We start from the raw sequence: 8,397 nt of genomic DNA on the forward strand, positions 1-8,397 counted from the left end.
TATTTGTACATAGCTGTCCGGTTGGCACAATAGGTATTTGGACTGTAAATTGGGTTCGATTTCCAGATGGTGCAGATTACGTTCATTGTGATTGATCATGAAATCCTTTCTACAGTCATTTGCACTGTACCTCTGCTCTGGCTTGTAAAGAATTATCAGTTCCTTACAAAAGTGAAGGCGACTAGTACTAGTAAACAGCTTGACAGCCTGTCCAGAAAAGGTGCTGTGGCTGAACTGTGCTCTGGTAAATTCAATGTGGCTTACTGCTGTGATTCGCAGTAAACTACTAACACCACCACCACCATATTATAAATTATGAACATTCAAGCATTCAACAAACAATTTTTTTTACATAATAGTAAAAGTCCTTTGTAAGTCCAAATACAGTTTTCATTTGATTCTGGTTTGCTGAATTGTACATTGGCTTTTATCGTGTAGAGGCAAATACATTGTAATTATTTAGAAAATTTTTAATACTTGCATAAAAGTTCTATGTAAACATTATGAAATGTTTCATGTGAAGTATAATCCTGCTGTTTTAAATGGGGGTTTTAACCATTTAGCTATGATTTGTACATGCCTCATTGTTTTAATCAGATATTTTGGAATTATTCTTTTTTAACACTAGTTTTGTAAACTGCAGCAGCAGAATATGTATTGGTTTTATATACTTTATTGTAAATTACCAATACCAAAATAGAACTGTGCCAACATTTTTGTACATAAGACGGTCTTGGTGTTTCTTTTTTGGGAACAATGGTATCAGAGGTCTGAGACTCCCAAAGACATTTATATGAAATGTTATGTACAATGTGATCTAGTGTTTTTAGCTCACCTGTCACAAAGTGACAGGGTGAGCTTTTGTGATCGCTTTTCGTCCGGCGTCCGTCCGTCCGGCGTCCGTCGGTCCGTCCATAAACTTTTGCTTTAAATGACATCTCCTCATAAACCACTGAGCAAATTTCATCCAAACCTCACAGGAATGTTCCTTTGGTGGTCACCTTTAAAAATTGTTCAAAGAATTTAATTCCATGCAGAACTCTGGTTGCCATGGCAACCAAAAGAAAAATCTTTAAATATCTTCTTTTAAAAAACCATAAGAGCTATAGCTTAGATATTTGGCATGAAACATTTTCTAGTGAGTGTCTACCAACTTTGTTCAAATAAAAGCCCTGGGGTCAAAATTGGCCCCGCCCCAGAGGGGCATTGATTTTCCCTATATACATATAAAAACTTAAAAAATCTTCTCTTAAAGAACCCAAAGAGCTAGAGCTAAGATATTTGGCATGAAACATCTTCTAGTGAGTGTCTACCAAGTTTGTTCAAATAAAAGCCCTGGGGTCAAAATTGGCCCCGCCCCTGGGGGTCATTGATTTTCCCTATATGCATATAGTAAAAACTTAAAAAATCTTCTTTTAAAGTACCGTAAGAGCTAGAGCTTAGATATTTGGCATGAAACATCTTCTAGTAAATGTCTACCAAGTTTGTTCAAATAAAAGCCCTGGGGTCAAAATTGGCCCCGCCCCAGGGGGTCATTGATTTTCCCTATATGCATATAGTAAAAACTTAAAAAATCTTCTTTTAAAGAACCCAAAGAGCTAGAGCTAAGATATTAAGCATGAAACATCTTCTAGTGAGTGTCTACCAAGTTTGTTCAAATTAAAGCCCTGGGGTCAAAATTGGCCCCGCCCCGGGGGTCATTGATTTTCCCTATATGCATATAGTAAAAACTTAAAAAATTTTCTTTAAAAGAACCATAAGAGCTAGAGCTTAGATATTTGGCATGAAACATCTTCTAGTGAATGTCTACCAAGTTTGTTCAAATAAAAGCCCCGGGGTCAAAATTGACCCCGCCCCAGGGGGTCATAGGTTTTCCCTTATATGCATATAGTAAAAACTTAAAAAATCTTTTAAAGAACCCAAAGAGCTAGAGCTTAGATATTTGGCATGAAACATCTTCTAATGAGTGTCTACCAAGTTTGTTCAAATAAAAGCCCTGGGGTCAAAATTGGCCCCGCCCCAGGGGGTCATTGATTTTCCCTATATGCATATAGTAAAAACTTAAAAAATCTTCTTTTAAAGAACTCAAAGAGCTAGAGCTAAGATATTTAGCATGAAACATGTTCTAATGGGTGTCTACCAAGTATGTTCAAATAAAAGCCCTGGGGTCAAAACTGGCCCCGCCCGGGGGGGGGGTCATTGATTTTCCTTATATGTGTATAGCAAAAACTTAAAAATCTTCTTTGAAAAAACCCAAATAGCTAGAGTTTAGATATTAAGCATGAAACATCTTCTAGTGAGTGTCTACAAAGTTTGTTAAAATAAACGCCCGGGGGTCAAAACTGGCCCTGTCCCAGGGGTGTCATTGTTTTTAACTATATGTGTATAGTAAAAACTTTAAAAATCTTCTTTTAAAAAAGCCAATGAGCTAGAACTTAGATGTTTAGCATGAAACATCTTCTTATGGGTGTCTACCAAGTCTGTTCAAATAAACAAATAAAAGCCCTTGGGTAAAAATTGGCCCGGGGGGGGGGGGGGGGACTATATACAGGTGAGCGACCTCAGGGCCATCATGGCCCTCTTGTTTGTTGTTGTTGTTGTTTAAGGATGAAAATTTGTGATCTATAATAAAATGCCTTTAACTTACTGTATATGTGTATATTTTTGATGTGCTTCCATTTTGCATGTTCTAAGCTTTTGAAAGTTGATGCTATTATTATCTTTTCTTTAATAATTATGGTATTTATAAAGGTTCAACTTCTTGGCCATGTATTTGTTATATGTTTTAGCTATCTCTACACTAATTACAAGCAATTATAATTGTATCAAAATTTCAAAACAGTCTTAGCAATTAAGTTTAATATTTTGTCTAGCCTTTGGCAATGTGCCCAAATATCTGTTTTACTATCTGTCCACTATTTATAATGTATCAATTATTTTCTTTTTCAACATTTTATCAACAAATATTCATGTAAAAATATTGAAACTCTTGTTTGAACATATGTTGTAATAAAACAGTTCCAAAACATGTCATAAAATGTAGTAAAACTGTTTAAAAAACAAAGAATGTCTAAAAGAAAGAAATAAAGGCTAGAATTTTATGCAGCAAAATAAATCATGTTTTGAAATACTTGTACACTGTTTATTGTTGAGAAAGGTTAACTTACATATTGTAAGGTTTTGCTTTACGTTAATTGTTATTAAAAACTTAAAGTTCAATCACTATCAATCCCCTTTGGTAGTCATAACAAATCTGCTTACAAGTATGACAGCTTACATTATAGCACCTGATCTGGTACTCATTTACATCTGAGTGAAGTTAAGCAAAGTGGAGTCAATGTTTTTCTTAAGTCAGGGAAATAAAATGTAAGCAGGGATTCTTGTATTAAAATGAAGCTGCTTGTACTATAACTACGCACCTGTTTGGAATTGAAAATAATATGCTCTAAAAATAGATTGCTATAAATAGAATCAGCATAATAATATATAATTATAGATGTATGTATTTAACTTTTGGGGAGGGGCCATAGGCATTATGTTTCCTTTATCAGCATTACCCATTTGTAAATGTAGTGTTTATTTTGGTGTTAAATTAAAATGATCTTTGTTAATCATCTGTATATCTATTCAAAGGCCACTAGTAGTTGCTATGTTGTTAATTATTATTTAATATTTTATTATTCAAATAATTTAATACTTTCTACTTTGTTACTAATTTATATGTATATTTAACTTGAAATGATCGATATAGAAATAAATTAAATATATTCTTCGATGTGTCTTGCTGTCTTTGAGTTTGGTTAATTTTTGTGTCGCCTTGAAAAAGGCGACATATAGGGGTTACTTATGTCGGCGGTGTTGTTGGCGTACTCTGCACTTCTTTTTTTTTGGTCATTGTCCTTTGTTAATTTTCATACTTCTCATTTTTTTGTCCGGGCCATTTCTCATAAATGATAAGAGCTATAGACTTCCAACTTCATAGTATGATAGATCTCATTAAGAAGAAGTGCAGTGCACAAGAACTGGTACTCTGCACTTTTTATTTTTTGAGTTATTGCCCTTTGTTAATTTTCATACATGATTGTTGTCTGGGCCATTTCTCATAAACCATAAAAGCTATGGACTTGAAACTTCATGGGATAATAGATTTCATTAAGATAAAGTGCAATGTTGATGATTTTTTTGAGTTATTGCCCTTTGTTAATTTTTTCACTTTATTTTTGTCCGAGCCATTTCTCCTAAACTATAAAAGCTATGGACTTGAAACTTCATATGATGATAGATCTTATTGAGAAGAAATGCAGTGCACAAATACAAACGGTTACTCTGCACTTCTTATATTTTGAGTTATTGCCCTTTGTTAATTATAATACTTTATTTTTGTCCCGGCCATTTAACCTAAACTATAAAAGCTATGGACTTGAAACTTCATAGGATGATAGACCTCATTGAGAAGAAGAGCATTGCACAATTACCGTATTGTTTTCTGAATAGCGTTTTACTATTTCATATTCCGATAAATAGTAACAGTGAACATAACAGGTACAATATCACCATTCAATATGACCGAGAGAACCGTGTACCGAAATTTTGCTGCTCCTTAAACTTTTGAACATGTACGACTTAAAGTATTGAAATAATGAATTGATGTTTTGACATATTTTCGTAAAGTTATATTAAGCGCACTGCTTTTAAATTGAAACGCCCCACGCTGTTTTTGTTGTAATTTATATGAAATAATTCACTTTAAAATGTAGCTTTTTTGTTGTTGTTTTAGTTGTTGTTGCGTTTTTTTTACGGAAAGCGGATTAATTTTTCTCATAGATTAGCCTGGGTTCCAATCTGTCGATTTTTATGTGCTTCTTGTCGGCAAATTGACATACGAGTCGCGTCATGACAAAACCAACATAGTGGGTTTGCGACCAGCATGGCTTCTGACCAACCTGCTCCTCCGCGCAGTCTGATCAGGATCCATGCTGTTCGCTTACAAACCATATAACAAGTAGAGAAACTGAGAGCGAACAGCATGGATGCTGATCAGACTGCGCGGATGCTGGTCGCAAAACCCATTATGTTGGTTTCGTCATGACGCGGCTCATATATTGATACTATCAAAACCAAAGATGTTGTGTTACCTATGACGATCGAGTATTAAATAGCGCGTAAGTTATGAATAAGCAAAAAATATATCAACGCATGAATCACAGGCTACTTATACATATATATATATACGTATATCTCATGTAGTTGTAGTATACTAAATAACTCCCCATCCGGAATTGCAATTTACGTAGTTACAGTTCGGATTCTAGATTTTTTTTAAAGATTTAAAATGCATAATTAATACACCATGCAAATTGTGCAGACTGTGCAGACTGAATTATTATATGTACACTGTATATTGCAGTTTACCATAAAATTTGATAATTTAAACATTAGTGCTTTTCATCCACGGTAACTTTTAGTTAATGTCGCCTTGTCTTGTTGATCTTTTTTATATTCTATTGACTATTTTTTTTTTCTCTTTTTAAAATTGTTTTTCCGGAGTCATGACCACGGTAACTTTCCTGTGTCCTTTATTTTATACCATATGGGTTTCTTCAAAGAAATATCTAAATTTATGTAAAATCTAGTTAAAATATTATGATTTTTCCAATATTAATGTGAAATAAAAAAGATGTGAGTTAATTTATTTTTTATTCTATTTTCCGAAGACATCTTTGGAACTCATTATTAATAGAATAGAGTATGACCGTAAGGGCATATTTGCTCCAAACGAACGATATTTTAGACATGTTTATAGGGTATAAGATTTGTATATTCTGTCTCTTTCTTATACTTAGAGCGCATGTATAAAGTCCCTTTATAAGCGATTGACATTAAAAGAAAACAAATTGAAATATGTTGTTTGGTTTTTTTATTCTGAAAAAGTTATTTCATAAAAATTAATGTGCTGAGCATGTATACATGTAAACAGTGATCGCCAGTCTTGACGTTACAGTTACGTCGTACGACAGCCCTAACCCTGTTGTAGAGCTGCGACATTTTTTACGACGTCGTAGGCTACGACAAACGTTAATAAAACGGTCTTAACGTTCTGCGACATGTCTGCGACAAAAAACTAGTCTACGACGTGTCGTAGAGCGTTGATAAAACGGCCCCCAGTACTCTGTACTTCATGATTTTAGAGTTATTGCCATTTGTTGATTATTATACTTAATTTTTGTTCGGACCAAAGCTATTTAAGCAACATCAATCCTGATGTAAAATTGATGCAGGCAGTTCAAATGCCACTGAAGTTCTAGGTACCTGTACATTGTAAGAGCAGTGTTTATAAATAACCTACATTTAAGAAGAAAAATGCCTGAGTGACGGCTATACTGTTCACAAGGCAACACATCCGACTTGTGGAGTTCTAGTCTTTTACACAATCTAGTCATACATTTAATTTATACAAAGTTATTTTAATTTGATTGTGTTGGAAGCTAATTTGTATAAGCTCAAGGAAACAACGGCTTGCCCCGGACAGGGTTTGAACCCACTTGGTCAACAATTCTTCGATTACTAGCCCAATGCGTTACATTTCATTTCATAATTTCATAATGAAAATATTGAACAAAGATTATTGTACCATAATTTGAAATCCAAACAGGTCATATATGGACTCATTTTAGGCAAGTATATTATATTCAAGGGCATTAAATAACTTCTCCTTTTTCCATTGATTTTTTTTCCCCCTTTTGAATTTGGGATGTCCCAGATTTATAGGATCTTCACTGAGGCTCTAAAACTAAAGTTGTAAATGCTGTAAACAGATGGGATATTGCCTTTAACTTTTTTGTCCAGCTTGCACGCTAAAATGTTTGCATTACTACATCCAGATAGTTCTAATGGTCAGTGCATATACACTTTGTTAGATAAAGTGTCCATTTAAAGATATGCTTCTAAAGAATATAAATTTAACACATCAGGAACAGAATGATACAACAAACAAGAGGGCCATGATGGCCCTGAGGTCGCTCACCTGTATATAGGCCCCCGGAGTGGGGCCAGTTTAAACCCCAAGGCTTTTATTTTAACAAACTTGGAAGACACCCATTAGAAGATGTTTCATGTTAAGTTTTTACTACACACATATGATGAAAAACAATGATCTTCCCCCCAGCAGGGCCAATTTTAACACAAGGGCTTTATTTTGAACAAACTTGGTAGACACCCATAAGAAGATGTTTCATGCTAAACATCTAAGCTCTAGCTCATTGGGTTTTTTCAAAGAAGATTTTGTAAGTTTTTACTATACACATTATAGTTAAAAACAATGACACCCCTGGGGCGGGGCAAGTTTTGACCCCAGGGCTTTTATTTGAACAAACTTTGTAGACACTCACTAGAAGATGTTTCATGCTGAATATCTAAACTCTAGCTATTTGGGTTTTTTCAAAGAAGATTTTTAAGTTTTGCTATACACATATAAGGAAAATGAAATACCCCTGGGGCAGGGCCAATTTTGACCCCAGGGCTTTTATTTGAACAAATTTTGTAGACACTCACTAGAAGATGTTTCATGCTTAATATCTAAACTCTAGCTATTTGGGTTTTTTCAAAGAAGATTTTTTCAGTTTTTGCTATACACATATAAGGAAAATCAATGACCCCTGGGGCGGGGCCAATTTTGACCCCAGGGCTTTTATTTGAACAAACTTTGTAGACACTCACTAGAAGATGTTTCATGCTTAATATCTAAACTCTAGCTATTTGGGTTTTTTCAAAGAAGATTTTTTAAGTTTTTGCTATACACATATAAGGAAAATCTATGACCCCTGGGGCGGGGCCAATTTTGACCCCAGGGCTTTTATTTGAACAAATTTTGTAGACACTCACTAGAAGATGTTTCATGCTTAATATCTAAACTCTAGCTATTTGGGTTTTTTCAAAGAAGATTTTTTCAGTTTTTGCTATACACATATAAGGAAAATCAATGACCCCCTGGGGCGGGGCCAATTTTGACCCCAGGGCTTTTATTTGAACAAACTTGGTAGACACCCATTAGAACATGTTTCATGCTAAATATCTTAGCTCTAGCTTTTTGAGTTCTTTAAAAGAAGATTTTTTAAGTTTTTACTATATGCATATAGGGAAAATCAATGACCCCCTGGGGCGGGGCCAATTTTGACCCCAGGGCTTTTATTTGAACAAACTTGGTAGACACTCATTAGAAGATGTTTCATGCCAAATATCTTAGCTCTAGCTATTTTGGTTCTTTAAAAGAAGATTTTTTAAGTTTATACTATATGCATATAGGGAAAATCAATGACCCCCTGGGGCGGGGCCAATTTTAACCCCAGGGCTTTTATTTGAACAAACTTGGTAGACACTCACTAGAAGATGTTTCATGCC

The sequence above is a fragment of the Ruditapes philippinarum genome, unplaced genomic scaffold (assembly GCF_026571515.1).
Source record: "Ruditapes philippinarum isolate M1 unplaced genomic scaffold, ASM2657151v2 ctg316_1_1_1_1, whole genome shotgun sequence".
Taxonomy (NCBI): domain Eukaryota; kingdom Metazoa; phylum Mollusca; class Bivalvia; order Venerida; family Veneridae; genus Ruditapes; species Ruditapes philippinarum.